At 38.1% G+C, this 27,683-nt stretch overlaps 2 long non-coding RNA genes across 4 annotated transcripts in view; one reads left to right on the top strand and one right to left on the bottom strand.

Annotated features, from left to right (window-relative positions):
* Window positions 1-4,008: 4,008 nt before the first annotated feature.
* Window positions 4,009-27,683, top strand: part of LOC140698659 (uncharacterized) — a 29,467-nt gene continuing 5,792 nt past the window's right edge. For 2 of the 3 annotated variants that reach the window (XR_012076462.1, XR_012076460.1), the window contains exons 1-5: window positions 4,009-4,182; window positions 7,865-8,019; window positions 8,825-8,912; window positions 11,342-11,460; window positions 11,873-11,959. This is a non-coding gene — a long non-coding RNA (uncharacterized lncRNA). Of the gene's footprint in view, window positions 4,183-7,042; window positions 7,129-7,864; window positions 8,020-8,824; window positions 8,913-11,341; window positions 11,461-11,872; window positions 11,960-27,683 lie in introns of those variants that run through there. The other variant, XR_012076461.1, reaches the window with a different exon arrangement.
* LOC140698661 (uncharacterized) overlaps window positions 19,835-27,683 on the bottom strand; it is a 158,116-nt gene continuing 150,267 nt past the window's right edge. Inside the window, exon 3 of the long non-coding RNA XR_012076465.1 lies at window positions 19,835-19,947. This is a non-coding gene — a long non-coding RNA (uncharacterized lncRNA). The remainder of the gene's footprint in view (window positions 19,948-27,683) is intronic.

The raw sequence follows: 27,683 nt of genomic DNA, 5'->3' as shown, positions 1-27,683 counted from the left end.
CAAAACTTTCTGTTCCCACCTCCAGGTTATTTTCACTTTGATGGTAAAGACAAAACTGACACATACATGATAAAGAACAATCAAGCACTGAGTTCAGGCATGAGGAGTCATTGAGAGATGGAATTATTGAGGAAGGCTGTAAACTGAATGGCTCAGAATGAATTAACCCTTTGGTTTTCTTTTTTCTCTCCTTTCTTATCTTTTCCTATTCCCACATTTTAAAAAATAACAACTTTCTATACTTATTCATTATAAAAACTCTCAGTAAGCTAAGACTAAAAGGGAACTATCTTAATTAGACAAAAATTATTTACAAAAAACTGACAGCCAATATCATATTTATTGGTTAAATTCAAGGTTATCTGCTCTCACATTTTAATTCAACACTCTACTGGAAGTTTTCACAAGGCAATGAGGCATGGAAAGCTAATAAAAATCATTATGCTTGGGAAAAAAAAGGGCAAGTGTCTCATTGCAGGAAACATGATTGTCTCTCTAGAAAATGCTAACGGAACTACAAAGCAACTAACAGAACTAATATGTGAATTTATCAAGGTTGCAGGATACAAGGTCAAGATACAAAAATTAATTGTAGTACACATTAGCAGCAAACTTTTGGAAAATGAAAGAAGAAAATTTCATAATAACTTCAAAAGAGGAATATAAAATACTTTAATATAAATTAAACAAAATCTGTTCAATATATGTTCAATACTTACATACTGAAAAGTACTAAAATTTGCTAAGAGAAACTAAGACTTAAATAAAAGCAAGACACACCATATTCAAGAATCGGAGAACTCAAAAGACAATTATCTTCAAATTACTTAAAGTTCTAGAATAGACAGAACTAATCTACAGTTGAAAAACTTCAGAACATTCTGGAAGGGTAAGACAGAGAAAAGGCACAAGGAAATTTTCTAAAGCTATGGAAATACTCCATGTATTAATAACAGTGTGAATCACACAGACGTATGCATTTGTCAAAATTCAAGAAATTTTATACCCAAGATTTTCATGTTCACTGAGTGTAAATTTTATATAAGTAAACATGCAAATCATAGGGAATTCTAGTTAGTAGGTTTGCTTTTCACTGTGGTAGGGTTTAGCAATTCTGAGACTACTCTGTGTATTACAAGCTTGAGCAAATGAGTATATGTATTGAGAAAATGGGAGGCAGGTTTCTCACTATTACGGGTATTCTCATTATGCATCTGCATGTGTTTAAATATATATATATATTTATACACACACACACACACACACACACATATTTTAAAATATGTATGTATATATTCCCTAAATATGTCCATTGAGGTGGTCTAAAAGTCATAACACATCAGTAGCAATGAGCACACCTTGAGTCTAGATCTTGATTTCTAAACATCATTTTCTGTGAATAGGAACCCAGACACCTTAGAGAAGTGGGTAACTCCAGGACTGAGGCAGGGAAATTATGAATTGATCCTGGAACATTTTATTTTGCCATAAAGTAAGAAATTATTCAAAGAATAATGAGGGCATTACAAAGGGACGCCAGAGACAGGTAGAAGCAGCTCCCACTGGACAGATCTGGGACAATTGAGGCATCAAAATAAATAATAATAATGCATTTTTAACTCATTGAATAAAATAAAAATCCATGAGTTTATATCAACATAAAACATGAATAAATAAATAAATGGGAGAAAGTGGAAAATTTTCAGTAGAGTTGCAATATATATAGTTATAATTCTAAAAGTAGAAGGTCAGTGTTTGATGGGTAATAAGATAGTTTCAAACTGTTTCCCCACAACATATGTATTAGTTACAAAGGGAAAATGGCACATTTGTATTGGATAAACCTGGTAGACATTACCTAAATCAAGTGATAATGTTAATATCACCAAAATTAGGACAAACTGCCATTATGTGCCTCCCAAGAGGGACTTAATGTCACTTTTCTGGTATCCTGACAAAAATGCATGATTAAATCTAACTATGAGAAAACAGGATAAACCCAATTATGAGACATTCTACTAAACCACTGTCCTGCTCTCTTGAGAACTCTTAAGGTCCAGAAAGATAAAAAAGGATGGAGAAATGATTCTAGATTAAAGACTACTAAAGAGATGTAACAAATAAATGAAATCTGTGATCTTGGATTAGATCCCGAACTGGCAAAAAAAGCACATAGGATATTATTGGAGAAGTTGATAAAATTTAAAAATGGGTTGTGGATTATAAAACAGATTATGGAATATTAAATTTCTCAATTTTGGATAACTATATGTGATTATGTAAGTGTCTTCATTCTTAAGAAATACACACTGATCTTGTTCTTAGAAAACAAGCACATTTAGCAGTAAATGAGAAGAATGTCTCCAACTTATTCTCAAATAGCCTGTAAAGGAAAAAATACACATACATAAATGACTTAGCAAACGAGCAGTGTAAACAAATGGTAAATCTAGGTAAATTATACACAGGATTTCCTTGTATTATTCTTGTAATTTTTCTGTAAGTTTGAAATTATATAAAAATTAAAATTACCAAAAATGTGGCAGGATACCTAAAATAAGTGAAGACAATGGTTACAGTTGAGGGAAAAGGAAGACAGGGAGACACTACTGGGAAAGAGTACGTAGAGGCATATGGAGACTTGTCACGTGCTTAGAACTTTCTGTTTCTTAGTCTGAGTATTAGGTGTACAGTTGTTTATCTTATTATTATTAAAACTCTCAATATGTTTTATACCTGTTTTTGTAGAAATGATTCATTTAATAATAGAAAATGAGACTCTGAGAGGATAAACAAATAACCATCCAAAATGCTACTACTTATTTATGATGAAGTCAGGCTGAAACCCAAGTCTTGGATTCCCATCAAGTCCATTTCTCTGCCAGGTGACAGAGTCATGATGAAGTTAATCTGTGCTTGGTCTGAGGACTCTCAAATCCTGATCTTACCAATCATCCCTCTCTACATGGTACTAAAGGGAAATGTATGCACAGAAAAATGTCCTGTTGACTCAAAGAGCAAAACGTTAGTGCTAATTAGGTCCCTAATCTCTAAGCCCAATGCAAAATCTGGTGAGTAGGCTGGACCAGGTAGAGGACTTCTTTATTCCAGGCTCGAGGTGGCCAGACCACCACAGCAAGCTGAATGGCCTTCTTTATTCATTCTCCCTAACTACATCCAAGTCTTAAGATGGTATCTGATCCTAATGGTGACAAAAGTTTTCACCAGGGCAGCCCACCCAGTGAGCAGAGTAAAAAGTCTGTGTAAATGTTTATCCATATCCTGCTCAGGTCCCATTTCTTAGTGAAAGCTGCCCGATCAGGATCCTTGCCCCCAACCAAGAAAAATGATACTACTTACCCTCCAGAATGGAGGAGAAAGTGAGCTGTGAGTTTGTTCTGACCAACAGACATAACTGTCTGTTTTTATTTTAGGCTACCCTCAGGGCCAAAGAGACCACGGGGGCAGGTAAGTGAGACCCACCAGTATTGTGAATACAGACAAGTAGAGGAATTCATGCTTGTGGTATCTTGTGAGCAAGCCCAATCATAACGTTTCTTGTCTGCTTTCTTTTTATGTGACTATAAAAAAGATATCAACAGTACATGTAAATTTTCCTGTAGAGAGGAAATATGCAGATGATAATGAAGGTAAGAATATGCTTACAACCATATGTTTGTTCTCATAAAAAAAGGTGCCAATATAAGAAATGTTCCATTTTGAAGTTTTCAACAGCATGTGGTGGTGGTGGGTTGAAAACTTCCAGGTGGATTCTTCTGGTTTTTCTCCCCCTCATATTATATCCTTACATTGTTCAATCTAAAGGTTTCTATACTACCACCTCCTCCCTGCCTCCTTCTTCCCGATCACCACCCTCTCCCTTGTATTAAGGTGCCGCCTGAAAAAACATTCCAAACAATGTCATATTCCATATACTTAGAGACAAAGGAAATGGTTGCTTAGCAACAAGGCCCTGGTAAAAACTTTGGCAACGCTCAGGAAGCTGTTTGCAAAGAGATCCAAGACGAACTGAACTCTGTCTAAAACAGAGGGGAAGTAGAGAAGGAGGAGGAGGAAGAGGAAGGAAGAAGAGGCGGAGAGGGAGAGGAAAACATTAACGTCCTTTTGTTACAACCTAAGCGTCATTCCCACTGGCAATGGGAATGGAAAGACTTAGCCCAGGTGATACGGAGCACTTCCATTTTCCATTTCCCTTCTGATTCCCCTGATGGTTCCAAAACTTAATTCCAATCATTTCGCTGAGACTGAAAGACACTCTAGGAAGTCGACCAGCGCTCTGCCAGCCATACAAAGCTCTCGTCTTGAGGGCTCTAGCTCAGCCTGGGAGTGGCAGCAGTTAAAAGTTTATTTTGCCTGCTACCAGGCCTCCTTAAAACATCTGTCTGGCCTCTACAGGACGACTATTGCTGTATTGTAATTGATTTTCTATTAGGGACATTTTCTCACATTGTTAAATATTTCATGAAATTACAGTTGTTCAGAAATTTATGCTATAGGGATCGTATAACTGACTTATGCACCCCCTATTGTTCATTTAGTTTATTCTCAACAATCTGCTTCCATTAATGTTGTGTCTATGAATTTATTCTTATATAACTTTATATCTCAGAAAATTTCTGCAGGATGGATGGCTAATAGCAGAATTGATAGATATGGAAGTATCTTAAATTTTTTAAAGATTTTGTATTTTTAAAATATTCTTAATATTTATAAAGTAATTGCTTCTAGAAAAATCATACCAATATACCAGTAAATGTTTTCTGATTTTATGGGAAATAACATGTTGATAGTTTGTTTAGTTATTATTTGGTTACTAGTTAGTTGAAATATCTATTTTTTTATAGTCTATTTCTAAGTCTTTCTTCCTGAAGTTTCTGATCACGTTATTTTCTGTTTACTTCCTATTTGAGTGTTGTCTTTTTTATTGATTTATGAAAGCTCTTCAGATGTACACCCACACCCCCGCCACACACATACACATGCAAAGGTATTCTTAATATAACTACTACTGAAATAAGAAGGATGGGGCAAAGAAGAGTGATTAATATACAGGATATATACTGATGGCCATATTTGTTAAAAAAAATATATCCCTCAATTTGTTATTTGCCTTTTACTTAATGGGACTCTAACTTTATGACTTTCCATAGTGGTTTTTTTTTTCAACTTTCTGGAGTTTTATTTTATTTTTACAGTTTCATGTATGTTTGTAGCAGTCCAAAGAGCACTGTGATGAAGGACAGAAGCTCTGGTATCTGATTTCCTGGGTTTGATTCTTGGTTCTGCCATCTCTGTGCTACGTGATCTTGGTCAAATTATTTTAACACCTCTCTGCCTTACTTTTCTCCTCTCTAAAATGGCCATCTTAATTACACCTCACTCATGATGGGTGGTGAATTTCCATCAAATTTATTTATTTTTATATATATATATCACACATACAATGATTGCTGGAACATATTAAGTACTCAAGAAGTTAAAGTAACAAATATATTAATCTATTCCTTTGTGATTTCTCCCATGGCTTTTATGCTCACAAAGTCTGTATCATAGAAAAACTACAATGTATTCATTTATACCTTGTTTTATTTTCCTCCTGATTTATTTAATTATTTACTTATTCATTTTTCACGTTTAACTCTTTAACTCACTAGAATTTATTTTTGTATAGGGTAAGAGGTAAGCAAACTCGATTTCTCCCCCGCCCCACATAGTCAATACGCTCTCTTCTCAATCCACCTTTTCTCATTGGTTTGCTTAATTCGTTTATCATCTACCAAGTTTTTATATACACTTGGATCTGTTTTTAGATTAACTGTTCTATTCTGTTGTCTGTCCTTTGATTTCTATCCTAGGGCCACACTGAAAAAATCAGTATAGTTATAATATTTACTAGGTCAATTCAGATCTCATTATTTTCAAAATTCTCTTAGCTATTTTCAGCTGTGAAGCAGTCCAGATGACTACATAAGCCATTTTAATATGTTAAAAATATCTTTGGGATTTTGAATAGGATTACACCAATATATAAATTGGTTTAGGGGGAACAGACACTTTTGAACTACTTTGTTCCTTCAATCACAAAATCTTTCATATCTTTTGACAGCTTTTTTTTTTTTTAGTTTTTCCACAAAGCTTTACACCTATTTCTTAATATCCTTAGCAGTTAACAGTTTTTTACTAACTATGAAAAGAAATTTCTCCCCTAGTATAGCTAGATGTAGGAGGAAACAAGTTATGGCCATAGTTTCCAACTCAACCTGAATTTTTTCACTTACAGGGTCTCTGTGTATACTTTTAAAAAGATGTTTGAATGAGGAACTATTTGTCAAATATCATTTAAACTTGAAATCAGAATACTGTTCCTAAAAGTTATTGTTCTTAATTAAACACATTTTTATTGTGTCCCAACTATATGTATGATTTACTTGCAGACAGAGGAATGGTCCTGGTTATAGAGCTGACATTAGAAAACTGACTTAATGACAGCAGTGATACGTATTAGGGAGAATGACAGGGGCACAGGATGAGGATCTAATTTGGGGCCTGAATTTAGGTGATCTCCAGGAAGTGATATTTAGGCTGAGCTTTGAGAGATGAACAGGAGTTAACTAGACAACCTGTGGGTGCTTCTGACAGAGAAGTGGGTCAGAAAGCAGGAGGTTTAAGGAATTAAAATAGGTCTCCTGTGGCTGTAACACAGAAACGGGGAATGAGGTGAGAAGTAACATCAGATGAGACAAGTCATTGGGGGTTAGGGTTACAGCGAGGATTTTAGCCTTAAGAGGAAAACAAAAGTCACTTAAAAAAAAGTTAAAGACAGAAAAACTATCAAGATACCCAATGCCACATATATTTTAAAATAATTTTTATATAAGCATACTATTTATATTTATATTATATGTGTATATATATTCACTAGGAAACCAGGACTGTTCCCATGGTTATGTTGCCATGGTCCTTGAGGAAACAACCCCATGACAATTAAGGTTCTCTAGGCTGGAGGGAGGAAAGTCTGATTCTCTTCCAAGAGTTCCAAGGTTTCCTGACAGAGTTAGTTGCCCTAATCAAAGATCAACCAGGCCAATGTCTGCCAGGAGATGAAAGGTATTGAAGGCCTTACTGATTTACAGCCCTGTTTGCAGTTCTCTTGTTAGTACTGCTGTGAGAGAACCTCAGTCTGTTTCGTAAAAGTCGTTTTCTGTGGAACAATCATACAGTCCCTTCTGTGAAACTGCAGACTGATAAATGCCCAACAGGCTTATGGAATGTTAAATCACTAGCGGAATCTGAAAGACAGCACATCCTCTAAATGTGGCAAGAGGATGAGGGTGTTGTTTCTCAATTCTGGCACTACTGACATTTTGCGCCAAGTAATTCTTTGTCATGGGGGCTGTCCTGCGCCTTGTAGGGTGCTGAGTAGCAGCACCCTGGCCCCAGCCTACTAGGTGCCAGCAGTTTTCTCCTCCAGTTTTGACAACCAAACAGCCTCTGAGGGGCACAACTGAGGAGGAGGGTAAGAATCACTGAGTTACAGAGGTTATAAAAGTCTCATTCTTCCCAGTTAAAACCATTATACTCATTTTTGCCTTGCCATGAATTTACTCGGACGCTGTAATATTTAACAAATGAGATTCAGGATTACTACTAACTGCTAACTCTCCGGTAGTGTACAAAGCATTGTCATATGTGGGGAGGGTATAGCCAGGCGGTAGGGTGCATGCTTAGCATGCATGAGGTCCTGGGTTCATTCCCCAGTACCTCCATTAAAATAAAGCATTGTCATATATATCTTTTACTCATTTATTTCAGCAAACATTTATTAAAAACCTGCTTTGTGTAGGCACTATGCTGGTGGCTAGAGACCAGGCCAATGAGACAAACTTACAATGAGCCTAGTCTACAGAGAAGACAAAAAATAAGTGAGTATATCACAGGCACCTGATAGAAATGTGGCAGAAGCCTGCTGAGATATGAGAAGAACGAAGAGAAATTCAGGTGAGGGGAGGAGCTATTGGGAAATAAGAATTAGAAGTGAAACCTGAAACAGAAATAAGAATTAGAAGTGAAACCTGAAACATTTTCAGGCTGATGGATTTGGGGAGTGGGGGACTGCTGTAAGACCTATAACAATATTCTAAGACATGTATTATGATCCTCTCTGTTTAAGCAATGAGAAAAGTGAAAGGTTAAACATTAAGCTTAGGGTCACTTAACTGGATAGCAACAAAATTAACCTATGAATTTAACTATCCCTTCCCTGGATTAACAGTGTTTACCTTTTCCAGCTGAATACAATGGAATAAGAGGGACTCAAGGAATATTCTTAACAAATAGTCCTCTTAAAACAAAACAAAAACAAAACTGCAATGATAAAAATAATACTCCCTTATATTAATATAGTTCACAAGGCACATTCACAGACATTATCTCTTGTGTTCCTTCAACCCATCCTCTTAGTTCGGCAGTTGGTATGTATATCACCTCTGCTTTATAAAGAGAAAGGAGACACTCGGAGTTTAAGTATAGAGCTCACAAAGCATGCTACCCTTCTCAGCGTGGACACACAGTTCCCACAGGGCAATGTAATGGCTCACTGTATTTTAGCTTGTCATTGTATTTTAGCACCAGGATACTGCCATCATTTCACTATCCTTGAAAGCAGTTCAATTTCTGCACTTAGAGCTGAAATTACAGTGTCTCAAAGCTAAATTTAAAAGAGCAATTTACTGCTGTCCCCATGAAGAAATAGAGCCAATCAATGTAATAAAAAAAATTTAAGATTATTCTGTACTTTGTATAGTTGCTATTGCAGTTGTGTGACTCACAGGGAGCAGCAAACTGCCTGTCATTATGGAATATTTAGAAAGCAGAACAGTACTTGGCCTGAGGTAGGTACTCAAGAAATGTGTGTTAGAAGGACAGATGCCTGGAAAAGTGAATGGATGGATGAGATGGCACATGGAAGGATGGCTGCTTCCAGGAACGAGAGATGGTGACATGTTTTCAACACCATGGCCTGTATCACCTACTTTCATTTTTTGTTAAGAATAAGCTCCTTGCCCCTGCCTTCTACAGGGTTACTAATCCTAGTTCTTATCTAAAAGAAGAAAAGAACAGATGAAAAATATTGGAATTGTAGGGGAGCCAACACTGTCACCCTCAAATATCTCTTTGGCACGCAGATTACTTCTAGCTGAAAACAATTAAGACCCAAAAGACTCAAGAAAAAACTTTGATCTTCCCCCTAACTGGCTAAAGAATGTAGATGGAGGACCTGTTCTAGGAAGCGAGCTACCTACCACCAAGGATGATTACAGTATGAACCAGGTGGGCAGACAGGAAGGAACCTAGCAGGTTTGCTTGTCAAAATTCCTGTGTCCCATTGTCTCCGCATATCTCAGCAAATATTTGCTTACCAAACATTTGCTTTTCTAACTCCATGGCAATTGCTTTCCACTCTTTTGAAGTCCCAAACCTCCACCCTCAACATCTTCTTTTGTCTTTACCTGATGACGGTATTTAAGGTGACAGTATCAACTATTTTGGTGAGTTACTCAGTTTTTCTGAGTCTCTCCCAAGTATACATGTTACTAAACTTTTGTCTGATATTCTCCTGTTAATCTGTCTCGTGTCAATTTAATTCGTAGGCCAGCCAGGAGAATCAAGAAGTGTAGAGGAAAATTTCTTCCTCCCAGACAAAATCAAGGGTAGCCTTTTAGTTTGGAAATCTTCCTAAAGGAGAGGTGCTCAAGACCCACTGTGTCTGCCACGAATATGCTAATGACTAGACTCAAACTTGACCTCCCCACCTTCCTTTCTACCATATCCCGTTAGTCACCAAGTCCTGTCCTCCCTCTTAGGGAGCATTTCAAAAACGTCCCTTAGTTTCCATCTCTATTCTTGTCACTTTAGCTCAGACCCTTTTTACCTCATTTGCGGGATGCTACCCTAATTTATCAACTAAGTCTATCTTCTTCACATTTTTCCATTCACTCTTGAGCATCTTGTTCAAATTAAAATTTAAATACTTCTTTTGTTGTTTCTTTTGTCTTCCAAAACTTTCAGTGGCTGTACGTGATAAAGTTCAATTTTCTTATCCTAGCTTACTAGCACTCCCATAACGGGTCCCTTCCCATTTTATCTCTGTGTGAACCTACTCAAACTGGAGTGGTCTCTTCATTGTGTTCAGAGCATGTTTGACATACTCATCACCTCCCACCATTCACTCTTTTGTCCAGTATTTACCAGAACCTTTCATTTTAGATTATGAGTATTCACAAAAGGATAAAATTTGAAAAGAAAAACTCCTGCCCTTAAAGAGTACAGTTTCCTGGGGTATACAGATAAGCTATTTTATTAGAGAGTGAACACACTGGATTAGGATGAGAACCAGATCCTGGAGGTGTTTAGGGGAGGGGCATCCCAGAGTAAATCTCATACTTCCTTCTTGGGGTCACATCTCTATCTGTAGTTCAATACTTCCTGTATTATAATTTACATCTACCTTAATTTATAATTATTCACCCCTGAATTCAGAAATAGACCCTGACTTACCTCTGGCTTCTAAAAACCCAGTTCAGTGCCAAACCACCACACATCAGCACATTCAGCAGTAAACAGTCCCTGGTTATTTATTCTATAAATAATAAGAGAGGTGATTTGCTGAATGCTTTGTTCACATTTTCCTAATTGACTTCTACAATGCAGTAGGTATGATTAATGTACTATAATATCTCTGTGATATTATAACATCAGATAACTTGCCCACCGACTATTAAGTGGAGAAGCCAGGATTAGAACCCTGTCAGTGTGATGCCAAAGCCCATGCTCTCAGTTGCTTCCAAATATTAATGTATGATTTTTTGATGAGTGAGCGAATGTTTCTCTTTCTCTGTAAATGGTTCCTCTTCCTCTACGACGTCCCAAAGCCTGGGAAGAGGTCAGATACATTCGAACACTATTTTTCTTTTCCTTTAAAATGAGAGTTGCTGAAGTTGAATTGATAAAAACAAAATTAGTCATCCCAGAAAAGCCGCAAGCTCCAGGCATATGCAAGGTGTTGGGACAGATAAGAAGTGTGATGAGTACTGAATGTTGACGCTGAAAGTGCTGGGAATGGAGCCCACACAGTTAACTAGAGGGGATCGCATTATGTGTCCTGCTTTATGTGACCAATAAAATAATGGGACTGAGATGACAATTCCAGGGGAGGGAGATGGCTATTTTCTGGAGGGCTCCACTAGGGCTCCTTTGCTGGCCAACCTAGCTGCCTTACTTTGTCCTCTTTGCTGACGGATGACTTCTCATCTTTCTCCAGCTGCAAGCCATTTAAGAGATGGAATTAGAGGGGTGGAAGCTTGCCTGTGCCGAGGAAAAATAAGCTTCACTGGGTTTGGTGGGATCTGGTAGCTGTTCCACGTTGGCCACTGTAACAAGGTAAGGGAATGGGGATTGTGCTAAGGAATGGTATTGGTCAGTTTGCTCATCCTCCCACTCCTACTCTGTACATGTCCTTAGGCTCTGAAGAGGTTTTACAGCCTTAGGGCTTTTTAAATTCTCTGATGATGCTGGCTTAGCCAAAGCAAACCTTGAGGATACACTCTAGGTCAGAGCTGTTCAGAGGAAGGAGCTATGATAAAGTGGAAAGAACATGGAACTTGATTTCAGGTGCTGACTGTGGCTTGGCTTCTTACCAGCTATGTGTACCTTTCTGAGTTTCAGTTTATTATCTGTAAATGGAGATAAAATACCTGCAAAAGGTTATTTTGATGATTGCATACAATTTTCCTTGTGGAAGAATCTAAAACGTAAGAGACACTCCATAGGTTTTCTTGTCTTTAAATACCAGTGGAATACTCCTCCCACCCTGATATTCACCCCAGTGGATTTTGATGGAGACCGAACTTTGCTGATCTACAGAAGCAACTGATTAGAGGTATGATGCAAAAGCAAACAACTGTGTAATGGGGCCCCAAACTTTAAATGGACAATTATTTATAGCATCTTTCCTTGGCCATTAAGGAATATTCTGGCATTTTCTGCTCTTCTGGGATATGGTTGGTGAAATTCCCCTTTACACATCTAAAAACTTCCTGGAATTGACCAAATAATTAACAATTTTCCTTTTTCTTGTAACTCTTTAACTGTTATCTATTGTATATAAGTTACACTAAGAACTGAAATCTCATCCTAAATTAATTAATGATATAAAGTATAGTAAGATATGAGGATATGCATGATTTCAAAATACTGTGAGAACTGTCTAAGACTGTGCAGAGATGTCTGCACATCTGTTTTCTTCTAGTATTAAGTAACTGAGTTGAGAACTGCTCAGAATTGTAAGGAAAAACACTGATTAAAGTATTAATAAAAATTTATTGAGTATCTACAATGTGTTAATCATTGAGATAGGTGCTTTCAAAAATACTGTTTCATCTGATTCTATAGTTGAGCTGAAGGAAGTAATTAGTATCCCTGTTTTATAGCTGTAGAAATTACGGTTCAGGGGTGAAGTAAGATCACACAGGAAACAAATATCAGAGACTAATTTTAAGTTGAATTCTTTTTTATACCATTAAGCTGCCTTAAAACTTCCTGTCTGTGTGATGTCGTCAAATTTCCTTCATCCCAAGGCTTCTTTCACATGAGTGTGGGTTGGTAGTTAGATTAGGGATAAATGTGACACTAGGCTGTAGAGTAAACTGAACAACAAGGCTAACAATAAACTGTAAAACATGGCTTAAATTTGGAGAATTTCTTTTTCTCTTTTCTTGATTAATTATACCTTCACTTGTCAGTAAAGTGAGCTGGTCAGAGAAAATAAACAATGATCCATTTGTCCTACCAGCATCCATTTGGCAATGTGCGTAATAAGAAATCGATTCATTCATTACTTTAATCATTCACTCAACACAAATGTTTATTGATATCTTACTTTGTTTTAGACTTGGCTGGGTATCATTCAAGGTTATGAGGATAAATTGGTCTGAAATAATGGATTTTGCTTAAGTAGGGAATATAATCATGTAAACAAATAATTATGATACTTATCCTTCAAAACTCTGCCAAAGTATTTTCATCTCTAGAAGCCCTCCTGAGTTATATTAAGTACTTATCTTTTGTGTTATCTTGGCAAACCATATATAAAGTGCTTTGTTAGCACTGTCATATAATACTGAAATTTTCTGGTTATATTTTTATCTCCCAAATGGAATGTATGCTACTCACTGGAAGGGACTTTCTCTTATCTTTACACATTCCATACTTTATCCATTACCTGCCATGTATTTGTGAATATAGATATTTAGGTAATTAAGTCATATAACACTAAAACAGAATCTTGTACCAGCCTCAGTGGGAACATGATGAATTAAGATCTGTTTAAAGAGTTGGGGAAACTTCTCAGAGGAAGTTACCCTTAAGAAGGAAGAAAGGATAATTAAGAAGTACCATAAGGGAAAGTTGAAAGGAACTATGAAGGAGGAAAAAAAGATCAAGGAGGTGTAATCAGAGCATATAGCATACACAAAGAGAGCCATGGGGGCATCAAGTGCCTACTGCACTAAGAGAACACTGAATGACCTCAGAGGCAGGAGTGAGGGGTAATTAAACACGGAGAGGCAAGAGATGACAATGGGTAGGTACACTGAGGGCAGATTTCTGAAACTGGCTGTATATAGTCATTAGGGTTTGAACCAGGCTGTGTGTGATGATTCATAAAAGGTTCACTAGGCAGGGGGCTGACACATAAAATAAGGTAGTTTTCAAAGACAACTCAGGGTTCAGTTCACCATTTTTACATGCATTTTTCTGTCCTTGGGTTTTCTTGGAAAAAATGCAGGGATGACACTAGGGAAGTTGAGTTGCAAGGAAGCAGTCATGGTAAGGATACTGGAAGGATCATCATCTAAACTAGTGCTATTATCCTTTCACTTTATGGGAAATGATAAAAGAAATTGGCTATGAGGGTATATCTTGAGGGTGGGATTTAGAACTCAACTCATCTCAATAATGGCTGCCAAATAAGAAATCTGTGGGTTTTTATTACATTTCCCAGAATATTAATTGGTCATTTTCTTTAAAACTTGGCTGCAAAGTCTGAGTTTTCAAAACACAGCTCTGTTCCCATGACTACCTGAATAATCTCTGGAAAAATAATAACCAAAATACACAAAATTTCTTCATTTTACTCTCAGTCTCCTAGGTTAGTAGGCAATATTCCCTTCTCCTCTTCCCCCTGTTTCTGGACCTGGCTCTAACTCAGCATAATTATCAAGATCATTTTCCTATGGGTTTGTTTGCTTGTGTCTCCTGTTATCAAACCACTATATAATTATTGGGCCATATCAAGTTTTTGACAGCATTATGCAATGAAAATAGCATAACATGGCTCACCTGCACAATATGTAGTTTTATGAAATGGTGCACACTTAAGCGGAGCTGGTGATTGCTACCATGAGGGCTTGTCCTTAGGTCCAGCAGGGTAAGGTGGTGCAACAACTCTTAACTAAAGTCTGGACACATATGTCTGAATCCCAGCTGTAACAGCTCATTCACAAAATGGAAATTATACTAAAATTGAAATTATGCTTCTTTTTCTATCTCAAAGTACTTCTGTGCGAAACACATGAACAGATGAAAAAGCCCTTTTAATTTACAAAGTAAGGTAGCACATGAAGTATATACGTAGTAATTAAGTACATGGATTTTGGATTCAGAAAATGGGTTCAAATCCTGGTGCTGCCACTGACTAGGTAAGTAATTCCAGGCATTCCTTAATGACTCTGTGCATTACTTTGCATATCTATAAAAATTCTTTAGTCTATATTACAGGATTCCTGTAAAGATTAAATAACAATGTGTGGTGGTTGTAAAACATATCTGCAAAATCTCTGACAAACTCCCTATTGAGATGTGAGGCCTGTGCCCCTTACCTTGAATCTGGGTGGGCTTATGACCAACAGTGGAAGTGAGCTATATGACTTCTGAAGTTCGGTCATAAAAGGCCTCGTAGCTTCTTCTTTGTTCCTGGAATACTGAGCAGCCATGTAAGCTAGTAAGGCGGCATGCTGGAGAGATTACTTGTAGGAGCACAATCAATAAGGTGACAGATTTGTGAATGAGAAAACCATCCTAGAATTGAATCTTCCAGCCTCAGCTTTCACAGCCCCCTGATATTCAATTCACCACCAGCCATTCAAGTCTCCCTAGCTGAGGTTCCAGCAATGGTGAAACAGGGACAAGGCTGTGCCCGATCGAAATTCCTGCCCCACAGAAATCATAAGCATAATAATGTGGTTGTTTTATTCCACTAAGCTGTAGGTGGATTATTACACAGCAATTGATAACCAGAACATTAGGCACATAAGGTACAACTGCCCCTTGAGTAACATGGGTGTGAACTCTGTAGGTCCACTTACACGGATTCTTTTCAACAGTAAATATTACAGTACTACTCGATCCAGAGTTGGCTGAATCTGTAGATGCTGTCCCATGGATATGGAGGAACTGCAGATACAAAGGAACTGGGGATACGGAGGGCTGCCTCTAAGTTACAGGTATATTTTTCCACTGCGTGGAGGGTTGGTACCCCTAACCCTGTGTTGCTCAAGGGTCAGCTGTATTTAGCACAGTGTCCTACAAATAACACTAAATGAAAGGTGACTGTCTACTTCATTTTGCTGGTGTTACAGACATTTGTTGGTTATGTCTTCAGAATCCTCCCCATCCACTGCCATACTTAACTTCTCCTCAAAGTATTCGGATATTTCTTTGGGCTACTTACCACTCCACTCTCTCATCGCTAACAGCTGCCATAGACTGAATGTTTGTGTGCCCCAATACTTCTATGTTGAAGCCCCATATCAAATGTGATAGTATTTGGAGGTGGGGTATAATGTTGGGAAATAATTAGGTTTAGGTGAGGTCATGAGGGTGAAACTTCATGATGGGATTAAAAGGGGAAAAAACCAGAACTCTCTCTCCCTCTACCATGACAAGATACAGCAAGAACGCAGTTTGTAAACAAGGAAGAGGGCTCTCACCAGATACTGAATCTGCTGGTACACTGATCTTGAACTTCTCAGCCTCCAAAAATGTAAGAAATAAGTTCTTGTTTTTTAAGCCACCCAGTCTATGTTATCTTGTTATCACAGCCTGCTTTAGTCCTTTTGGGTTGTTATAAGAGTATCATAGACTGGATGACTTATAAACAAACTTTTATCTCATAGTTCTAGAGGCTAGAGAATCCCACAGTCCAGATGCTATCAGATTCAGTTCTTGGTAGGGCTCACTTCTTGGTTCATAGGTGGCTGTCTTTTTACTGTGACCTCACATGGCAGAAGGGACAAAGGAGACCCCTGGGGTCTCTTTTATAGGGGTACTAACCCCATTCATTAGGGATGAATCCTCATGACTTAATCATCTCCCAAAGGCTCCACCTCCAAATACCATCACATTCGGGGTTAAGATTCCAACGTGCAATTTTGGAGGGCACAAAAACATTCAGGGTATAGCACAGCCTAAGCTGACTAAGATGACAGCCACACATATTTAGTGAGTAAGATCCTGCCCCCACTTCTGAAGGGAAGGGGATTTGAACAGTTTAAGCCAATCACTGTTAACCCAGGCAAAAGGGATTGTTTCTGAGATAGGTCTGAGACCTAATTAAGTTCTACCAGAAAGAACAAGTTCCATGAGAACCAACTCAAGCCAATGAGATGCAATAAGTTCCAGGCCATGTGAACAATGACTGAAGATGTTTTTATTATTTTTCTAAAAGAAAGAAGTGAGGTTATTTCATAGCAGTAAAGAAGAAAGGTTAAAGCTGCTGGCCTGGGTTAGGGATGTCCAGGGTAATGGTGGGTAGTATTGGAATGAAGCTGACAGCACAGAAGGCAGAGCAGAGATGGGAGAATTTGGGTTTTTGTAGACATTTAGACAACCGCATCAAGCCTTAGTTGGAACCTATTTTCTCAATTGTTCAGTTATGTGATCACTCCACTGCAGTCCAAGTAGATAATGCAGGAGAGCATGTCCCTTTCAAATGGCCATGAAATAACTGGATTCAGTATTTTTCCAGTTTTGAAGTGCTTTTCACATCACATAAACAGACATTAAAATTTCAAATTATTGTTAGTATAGAGTTAAACCAAGGAAACTGTTTTAGTGATTTCTTTTTAATCTAAAACATCCCTGAGAAATAAAAGCAATTTTTTAGCTATGGTTGTATGTATAGATGTCTGTGTATGTGTGTGTACACACATATATTTGTATGCACACAGATATAGCCATTCACACAGATACATGGAAAGATACACAAAAAACACTCTTCTTTCTGTGTATCATTTTATAATTTTGGAAGCACTTACATATCTGTTATCTCTTTTTGCCCTTATAATAGCTCTAGATTGGTGTTTAGTCTTAGTTTTGGTAGTAATATTAAACTGGTACTGGTGTCTATGCTCACATAAATAAGAAAAATGATTTCAGAGAGTGAATGTGACTACCCATGACCCAGAAATAGTAAGAAGTAGACTTTCTGCATCCAGAAAGATTGAGTAGATGTCCTTTCCCCTATTTCTGCTGCTAAGTAAGCTAGAAACCCTGGACATTACATATAAAACAAACAAAAGAAGGCTTCAAAAGATAGAGAGAAGGCAAATAGGCTAGGGTTTTGAGGACCCAAGGAACAATATGGTGGAGAGTTCCTTGCATTTTCTTTTTGCCTCATATATCCTAGACTGGATGTTAGGGAAATCATCAACTCAGAAACACCAATGGGTGTAGATCTTAAAAATGCTCCGAGAAAACCCCACTCTCTTTCATCAGAGGACTAGGAGAAGAGCAGCCTAGCAAGTTTTAGATAGCTTATCTAAGACTTTTTCATAGTAACCATGTTACTCTGGCCAAACATCATGGAAAAAAACTGAGGTCCCATCTCCAACCCCAGTCAGAAAAGACCAAATGGAAAGCCTAGATTTCCACAATTATCAGGCTGTAATGATGTGGCCCAACCCCACTGGCAAGGTGTTGTCAGCAAGACCTACCAGGGAGTGGGTACTTTAACCCCGTTTGGGTGATAATGAGCCTCTCTGCTCTACCTTGCTGTCAGTGGAGACTATGCAGGGGGCTGGACAACCGCCTGACAGTAACGAGGCACTCCTCCACCTCCCTGTTGGGACGGTATCAGAGGTGGCCTGGTGAAGAGTCAAGACCTTAACATTTCCCAGCAGTAATGAGACCATCTCCCTGCCAAGTCAGTGGAGGCCAGGTGGACAGCAATCACAGAACTACTACTCCTCTCAGCCATAATCATACCAGCAGAGTTCTAGTAGAGAGCCTGAACCCATAAACCCCCATCCATATCTAATGGTAATGAAGTGCCTCTTTCTTCTGGGAGTGTCAACAGAAACCAAGTAGGGAACCTGGACTTCCCCCTCAATCTGGCAGGAACAAGGTTGTGCACCCTTCCCCTGCTTGTGCAATGTCAAATGAGGTTTACGAAAACAAGATTTAAATAAGATTCAGAGTTGCAAAATACAGTACCTAAAATGTCTAGGTTTCAATAGAAAATCAGTTATCATACAGAGAATCAGGGAAACCTCAACTTGAATGACAAAAGACATTAATAGACATTAAGGCTCAGGCAACACAGATGTTAGAATTATCTGACAAAGATTTTAAAGCAGCCATTATAATAATTCTTTAATAATTACATACATACATACATATATATATGAATGAAACAAATGAACAAAATAGAAAGCTTCAGAAAAGAAATAGAAGATATAAAAATAGCCAAATGGAAATTTTAAAACTGAAAAATATAATAACTAATAGAATACAAAACTCAGCAGATAGGCTCAACAGCAGAACGGGGAGGGCAGTGCAAAATGGCACAACAATTTTCCAGATGACAGCAAAGAACTGTCAAATTAAAATTTTATATCCAGCAGAAATATCCTTCAGAAGTGAAGGAAAAATCAAGACAGTTTCGGATGAAGGGAAACTAGGAAAATTTGTCATCAGCAATCCTACCATAAAACAATGGCTAGAGAAAGTTCTCAATACAGACAAAAAATAATAATAATCATAAAAGCAGGAATCCTGGAACATCAGGAAGAAAGGAAAAAAAAACAATATAAAGAATAAAAATACACGGGTAAATACAATAGGCTTTTCTTCTCTTGAGTTTCTAAATTATGCTTGACAGTTGATGCAAAAATTGTAATAGTGATGCAGTTATTTATTGTAGAAAAATATTTAAGATGAACTATTAGTGAGAGACAGTAAAGGGACATAAATGGAGATAAAGTTTCTGTACTTCACTGAACTGATAAAATGTCAGTATCAGCAGACTGTGGTATGTTTTCTAAGTACAATACCTGGAGCAACTATTAAAAAAGTTATATGAAGGGATATACTCTGAAACACTATAGATACATCAAAATAGGATTCTAGATGTTCAAATAACCCATACTAAGGCAGAAAAAAAACCCCGAAAAGTAAACAGAAAACAAAACAAAAATAAAATGGATTCTATTTATGTGATATTCTTAAATGACAACATTTTAGAGCATTTTAGAGCTGGAGAACAAATTATGGTTGTCAGGTTTAGGGATGGTGGGAAGAAGTGACTATAAAGGGATAGCATGAGGGAAGACCAAAGTAAAGAGAGGACATTGTCTCCCAATGCTGCCTAAAACACACTCATGAGTCAACTCATGTTAAAACCCAATAGCCTATTTGTTAAAACTAATTTGACAAAAAATAGTAATAATAAAGGAGGACATAGTGGCATTACCTGTTATTCCTTTGTAGTATCTCCTGTTTGGTCCCCAGACAAGATACTCCCATGGTCTATGTGTTTCTCTTTTAGAAGCATGTGATTAGCTGCTCCACTAGAATATGGCTTGGTTATTTCTAAAAAAATAGAAAAAATATACAGAATAAAAAGAATAAAGGTAAGAATAATAAGGTATGTTTTTATTAAATGAAGAATACATGAGTAATGGAATTGAAAGCACTTTGTAAAATGCAGTGCAAGAATGTTATTTCCAAAACTTCTAGAGAATATGTATTATTGAATATAATACAGGAATAATTAAGATAGTGGTCATCATACCAGATTTGAAAAATCCTCCAGTCAGCTTTGGGCAGTATGGATTTTTCCAATTTGCTTGTCTCATCATCACTTTATCAATGCTGGGACTTCAGCTATCATTCAACTATACGGAACTAGCTTTGCAATTTCTTAAGTATAACACAATGTTGTAATCAGACATATTCAAATTTGGTATTTCAAAACTCATTGTCTTCTCATAGAATAAATGGAATCTGATACTGTCTTGAATATCTTGACAGATGGGCTCATCATTTCAGAGCAGATGGCAAGATGATTAGGCTAAACTCTAAAATCTTAAACACTAGACAAATGAACAGCTATACAAGAGCTAAAGACACTGAAAATACCCCTTTAGACAGTCTGCATATGAGAAGGATATTTGTTTAAAACTCAAATATTCTTTTGCTCTGGGGGAACTTACATTTTTCTTGCAACAAATATATTCTGTTTTCAAAAGAGCAGACTTCGTATCAGGCTAACCTGGGTTTGAATCTAGAACTGTTTACTAATGTGAGATAAAATGCTTCAACTTAGTTAACTCTAGGGTCATCTAGATTCTAAAAAACAGTTAAAATTCCCACAAATACTTTTTTTTCAATTTTCAAGGTAAATTAAACACCCGAATATATATGAATCTTTTCCCATACTCCTGTTCCCCCTTATTCTGTTCCATTCAGCCTTGGGTTGATTATTTGATCAACTCTGGTTTATTTCTGCAGCTGCTGAATGCATTTCTTACACTGGAACTGGCACCTCCAAAGATCTAATATTCCCATCCTAAAGCACTTCTATACAAACCTCCAAAGGGCCAACAGGACACATTAATATGACACCAGAGAAGCCTACATATGCCAAATTTAAGAAATTGCATCATTCCCAGAATCCTAGGTATATTACAATCTAGGCACATATTAATATTACCAATTTAGACCATAATTAAGATTTTGTGTTAGTGCAGGAAAACAATCGATAAAGATCACAGAAGTAGAAAAAGAAAAAATCTCCCATGTTTGGGTTTTCCAGTATGCCAGTCCATTTCTATTTATTGAGCTCATGACCCAGGTACCTAAGTCTCAACTGAGAGAAATATCTCAGAAAGGTTACACTGCTAAGTGTGCCTCTCCCAGCTTGCTGGAGGCCAAGGTGGTGCTAAAAGACAATGTTGTTGCTGTTGTCAATTCCCTATCTGGTGTCATCAGGGGACTACTTTACAAGACTGCTGAGTCTTGCCTCTCTGGTCTGTCCTTACCAAGAACAACCTAAAGTCTAAATGTCATCAGGGAGCTCTTCTTTCGTTAAAAGAGCTTTGCTGGCTTCCCTCTATCATCATGATGAAATGGGAGGAGTATTCTGCCTTTGTATCCCTCTCCAACCTCGTTTTGCATCTCTTCTTGCTCTTGCGCTATGTTCAAGCAACACTGGTGTGTGGTTCCCTGCACACAGATCGTATCTCAGTCCTGCTTAAAACTTTGCAATAGCTGCCCATGGCACGAAAATTAAAACCTGAATTTACTCTTGTGTACCAGACCCTATACGATCTGGCCGTTGCCAACCTCTCCAGCCTCATCATTCACTGCTTTCTGCCTGCCCATTATTTTAATTACGTTCCTTTTGTGGCCAAGCTCATTCTCTCTGCAAGGTTTTTATCCATGCTGTTCTGTCTACCTGGAATGGTCTTTTTGGTCTCCCTTTACAGGGCTGATGCCTCTTGTCCTTTGTATCTCAGCATAAATATCACCATCTCATAGAGGCCTTCCATGGCTACTCTATTTAATGTAATAATTCTTTATACAAGAATCAATTTATTTTCCTCATTATAGCCTACTAGAGTGTCAATTTTTTTGAATAAATCAAATAAAATTTCTTCCCAAGATTCCTGTAGCTTGTCTCTGAAGTCTCTGCTAACCACCCAGATAGAACTGATTTTTCCAATTAAAACCTAATGGTATAGTGTATGTATGCAAGTGTGCTGTATTTAATTGTTTATATGACTGTCTGTGCCAGCCAGTCTTTGAGATTCCTGAAGCCTTTATCTCACACATTTTTCTACTTTCAGGACTTGAAAAACACTAAACTCTCAGTCAATGCCAGCTCACCATAGTGGATGAATGAATCCCACAAGCAAAGTTTGACTTTATGATTGAATAACTTAGGATCTCAGGGCACCAAATATGTGTTAGTAAACAGGTTCATGGTCAAAGTATAGGCAGTGTTATAGCATTTACTTTAGCAGACAAATCTGTCTTATGTTTACCTCTCTTCTTTTCCTACCCCAGCTCTTGCAAAAATATCTCCAGTCAGGAAAATTCTTTCTTAGCCCGTGGGCACTAAGGGAAAATGTCCATTTGGAGCAACACAAAGCAGATTCACTGTGCCCTGCATACCAAGACAGACCCATTATCCTGTACCAGTACCCCGATCTCCCACTCCTTTACCTGCATAATGCCAGTATTTGGGTTATCTCAGCCCTCACCTCCCGCTCTGATATCGTCTGCCAGTTTTTGCTAAAGGACTCAACTTAAACAGCTGAATGTATATTAGCTGACCTCTGCCTTTGGCCAAAGATGACTGGACTAATGTGGAGATTGGCCCAAGTTCAGCCAAACAGATTCATTCACCCCGAGGCAGAAGGTAACAGTTTGAACACAGTTATACCACTTTTCAACCTAGACAATTGGACTTCATATCCTTATTTCCACTTTCCTACCTTCCTTCATCTCATTCATAAGAGAAATTGAAATGAGTGAAAGATAGAACACAATTATAATGAGAAAAACTGGTAGTAATGGTGTTGTCTGCAGGAAAAAAGGAGAGTGGCTTCTGAGTTCTGAGTGCCTTCCTTCAGAAGGAAACTTTCTTTATTGCAGAGGGTATCTGCAGCTGAGCAGAAAAGCAGTAGAAACAAGAGAGGATGAAACTGTATCCATGAAACAGCTCTAACACTTGGTAAGGAGGGCCTGGGGTTCAGAGCCTGAACCCTTCTTAGATTGGTGGTCCTTCCCTGCTCACAGTCAGTCAGCACCTGCTAGTACAACTAACCGACTCCAGGGCTTGGAGAGACTAACCTGAGTCCATGTATTTTATAACCTTGGGCAAAATCACTTGACTTCTTGAGTTCTCAGTTTCATTTCAAGGCAAGACATGATATCTGTCTCCCTTTTCTTGCCAAGTCTTTTGTGAATATCAATAGAAATAATGAAAAGTAATAAAACCTCTTATTCGTAGAGTAATATAAAAATCTGGATTATTATCCTTAAGAAACAAAATAATCAAGGAGATAATATGTGAGGCTGAATTCTGTGCCTAAGAAAGCAGACAAATCTGATAGGAAGGTGAAAGATTTTAAATGCACCCTCATACCCTGCAGCACCACAGAGGCCGGTACAACCCCCAAGTAACGAGGTTAAATGACCAGAGGCCATTCTTCCTCCTTTGCTTCACAGAACTAGTTCATCTTGTTATTCTTCAATCAGAAAGACAGACATGGGCAACAAAAGAATAATACGATTTCACCTGAAGTATCTACAGTAAATTAAAGTCTTTGGTATTATATGTCTAAAATGCTGGTTCTTTTTGATAACTGTTGTTTTGCAAATAGAAAAAGAGAATGGGAGGCAAAGAGAGTGAAGAGAGGGAGACAGCCTTATTCAAAACCTAAATCTTCCTTTTCCCTCCAGCACCAGGTTCAAAGTGAAGTACTACTCTTTTAAGTTTAATGTCCTAAATTCTTTCCCCTTGAGCTCAAGTACTTCTTCACCGAGTCACTTTCTAAAGCAGAGGAATATTAAACTTCTGGATCTGATTTTTAAAAACTCTAGATTGCATTTTGGATTTCCGCAAGTTTCACATTAAGGGTAAGAATCTTTGCCAACTTCACACAATTATGTCCTTTCGTATTTCACAGTAAAAGAGCAAAGTAGTTTGAAAAGGTTTGCATGACTCATTTTTTTGAAACTCTGAAGTTTGGAAAAACTTTCTCTTCTAATAAACCCCTTGCGTTAATACTCCCATCTCAGTATCCTGACGACCTTCATTTTCATCTCCGGGTCAGGTCGTAAATGCATGCCATCCTACCATGGGGCAGATACTTAATAAATATGACCCCGTGTAAGCCAAAGAGAAAATTTATGACTTAGATACTTTTTCTTTCTTTTAAAGATGAGGAAGCTAAGGACCCTAAGGAGTTAAGAGTTATACTGAAAATCCCACTTAGGAAATGGCAAATTTTGGACTTGAGCTGAGGTTACTTCTTCTCTTCAAAGCTCTTTATACTGCAGTAGTCTGCCTTCACTTGGGACTAAAAATAAAAGAGAATTATTTATATTCTAACTGGAGACAGAGCTGGAGAGAGAGAGCTAGGAGTGCAATGATAAACCCTTCATAGTTCATTTACTCAAGACATACATAGTCTAGTAGTGCAGATAGATGCAAACATAAACTGGAAATTGCAAAATTCTGTGATAAAAAATGGTAATATGCCATATAACATGTATCGAGTGTGTTCAATTTGTAAAGTACTGTTTTAAGTGCTTGTGTTGACTCATACATACAAAGATAAAGAAATGGGTAAGGGGTATGGTACCAAAGAAAGGGAGGAGGCAGCTCTGTTGAGAGGATTCATTTCATCATCGTAAGAGGAGGATGGATACATTAGAGCAGGCACTGAAGGATGGTTAAGACTCCCCATAGGTATGTTTGGGTGGGAACATCGTAGGCAAAGTGAATATACGTGCAAAGGCAAAGAGATGCACAAAATTTGACCTTTAAGTTTTGCCCAAGTATAGAGAGTATGTGAGAGAGTGTGGCGGATCATTCGGAACAGGTACGTAGGGCTCAGATCTGTAAAGGCCATGGATGGCATGTTGTAGTTTGGATTTTTTCCCATTAGTGAAGGCCAGAAGGCCATTAAAGGGTTTAAGTTGGTAAATGACATGGGACATCAGCCACTTGATAAGCCAACCAAAGGTGGGTATCTTTTCCAATTATAAATGCAGAGGTCATAGGCAGGGCTGAAGGTCATAGGCAGGGCTGAAGGTCAATGTTGTCTCCATGTCTAAATAACCACAAGGCTTGGACCCCAGCCCTTGACTGTGGCAGTGCAGGGGCCAGTACTTCGCCAGCCATGTATCTCAAAAGTCTCAATGCCCAAGGACTCTGGTCTGTCCCCTAGAGTCCAATGACAGGCCAGCCAGATCCCTGTGTGCTGCCCCAGAATGTGACAGGCAACAGACAATCTACACATTTACTACTTCTCCTGTCTTCAGAATTTACCCCCAATAAGTGAGGGGAAAGCTTGGCGTACAGGCTGCTTGGAATTCACTCTGGCTTGTGTATCAGGTAAATACTACTATAAACCGCTTCCTACAATGCTGTGTACAGTTCCTTTGCTGCAAGTTATGCATAACCTTACTTCTGCCCTTGTTGGCTTGGGTGTCATTCCTCCTGAAGGCAGGCGGATAGAACAAAAAGGCTTTTAATAATCCCCTTTGGCTCTGTTTCTGCAGTAGGCCTCTCTCCATTCTGAGGTATACTCATCACTTAATTCAGAGAAAAATGGTTTATCTGGCTTCAGATTACTCTTGCCATTTTCCCAACTTCAATCAGTGGTCTCTTCAGAGCTTACAACCTCAGGCAGATGTAGGATACCGGTGTCGTTTACAGAAGTAGCTTGATTACAATCACGTTCCTTTAATGATCTCATTCTAACTAGGCAGCAGCTTGATGCCCCTTCTTCCCTTCAAAGATCCTCCTTCGGAGCTCTGCTGCAACTCCATGCCTGGATGTCTGTCCTATCTCTGCTTCCTTGCTATTCAGTAGGGCTATGATTTCCTAGTTATTAGGCAACCACTATTTATGAGGCCCTCGGTCTTTCCAGGGAACCAGTGAGCCCTTCTTTCCTTCCCTCTGCGGGCAACTGGTAAGTCTGTTCTTGCCCCCACCTCAGTTCATTACTGAGCTCACTAAGGCACAGCATCTCCTACAAAGACTCTGCCAGCTGCTTTCTTTTCTCTTTACACCCATGACACTGAAAATCTGCCTCTTTCATTCCTTCTGAAGCCCATTTCATGTCATTATCCTTCTAACCTCATTTTCCAAGCCAATTATGATCTCATTATCTCTGCTAACTTGCTACATTATGCACACATAGATTACTGAAGATGAAGAGATTACAATCTTAATATTTAATTGCTTTTTGTATTGTGGTATTTGGAAATGAAACTCTGATGTGGTGGCATTTCTCTATTATATACTATTCAATGGCAGTCAATTAACTGCAAAAGAAAACAAAACAGAATCTTATTTGTGATTTTCAGGAAGAAAGGGTATTTCTGTGTAAGCCCAGATTACTGACATTCAGCTATTTAATATAAAAAGTGGAACATGGGGACCTTAAAGAGACATATTACCTCAGAACTGTAGAAAATATTGCTTCTCTAATGAAAACAGGGTGTATATGATGAAGGAAAACTCATTCCCCAGTAATGCAGACACTCCAGATGTAGCTCACAATCATAGATCTAGGCCATTTGTTCACTGACATTCATTCCATTCAAATAAAAATTACTGACTCATGTAGTCATCCACTCAAGTACTTATTGAGCACTAACTGTGCTAGGCACTGGAAGTTAAGGTTAAGACAACCAATCTCTGCCTTCAAGGATCTCATATTGTAATAGAGCTGGCAGAGAAGTGCAAAAGGGCCACATTAGGAGAGGCCTGTGATCAGAGGCAGTGATGATCAAGTTGAATATGGAAGACGTAGTTGGAATGAGTGAGACAAAGTAGGAGAGGACAGAGATCTTGCTGACACATGAAACAGCATGTATAGAAACGTCAAGATTATAATCTGGCAGCCTGCAGCTGAAACAGTGCTTCAGAACAGTTTAGCATAGTGTTTTAAACTTGACTTTCAATGCTTTTATGCACACATGCCTTGGTTTTCACTGCTCCCTATTACCTTAAACCCAGGCTGTTTTATTACACTTATGTTACTCACTTGGTCTCTAAACATATTTGAGTTTTCAAACTCTGGCACAGAGAAAGCAAAGGAACTTCAAGTAGCTTGGTATCGGCCAATGAAAGGGTGAAATGAATGCAGTGAAGGAGAAGAAAGGAATCCGCAGAAGTGGGTAGGAATCTGAATATGAAGGGCCATGTATGCACTGATAAAGAGTCTGAATTTCATCCAGAAAATTAAAGGAAGCAATTAAAGTAGCTCAAGCAGGAAGTGTCAGGGCCAGATTCATCTTATAGAAAGATCATGAGGCAGCAGTGTGCAGGATGGATTGGAGGAGATAAAAAATGGAGACAAGGATAAAAATTTTAAAGTTATTGATTAAATCAGGCTGGATATCAAAGGCCCACACAGTAAGAGTCAGAATAAAGGAGTGGGACATATCTTTTGAGATATTAAAGAAGTTGAAAGAAAAAAACTTGGCAGATGATTGTTGTGGGAAATGATTAAAAGGGAATGTCTTGGATGAAGTCTATTTTTCTGTCTTAGACAGCTAGATTGATCCTGCTTCCATTTGCC

This window comes from Vicugna pacos, chromosome 10 (genome assembly GCF_048564905.1).
Source record: "Vicugna pacos chromosome 10, VicPac4, whole genome shotgun sequence".
Lineage (NCBI taxonomy): Eukaryota > Metazoa > Chordata > Mammalia > Artiodactyla > Camelidae > Vicugna > Vicugna pacos.
This window is presented reverse-complemented; position numbering and strand designations above follow the sequence as displayed.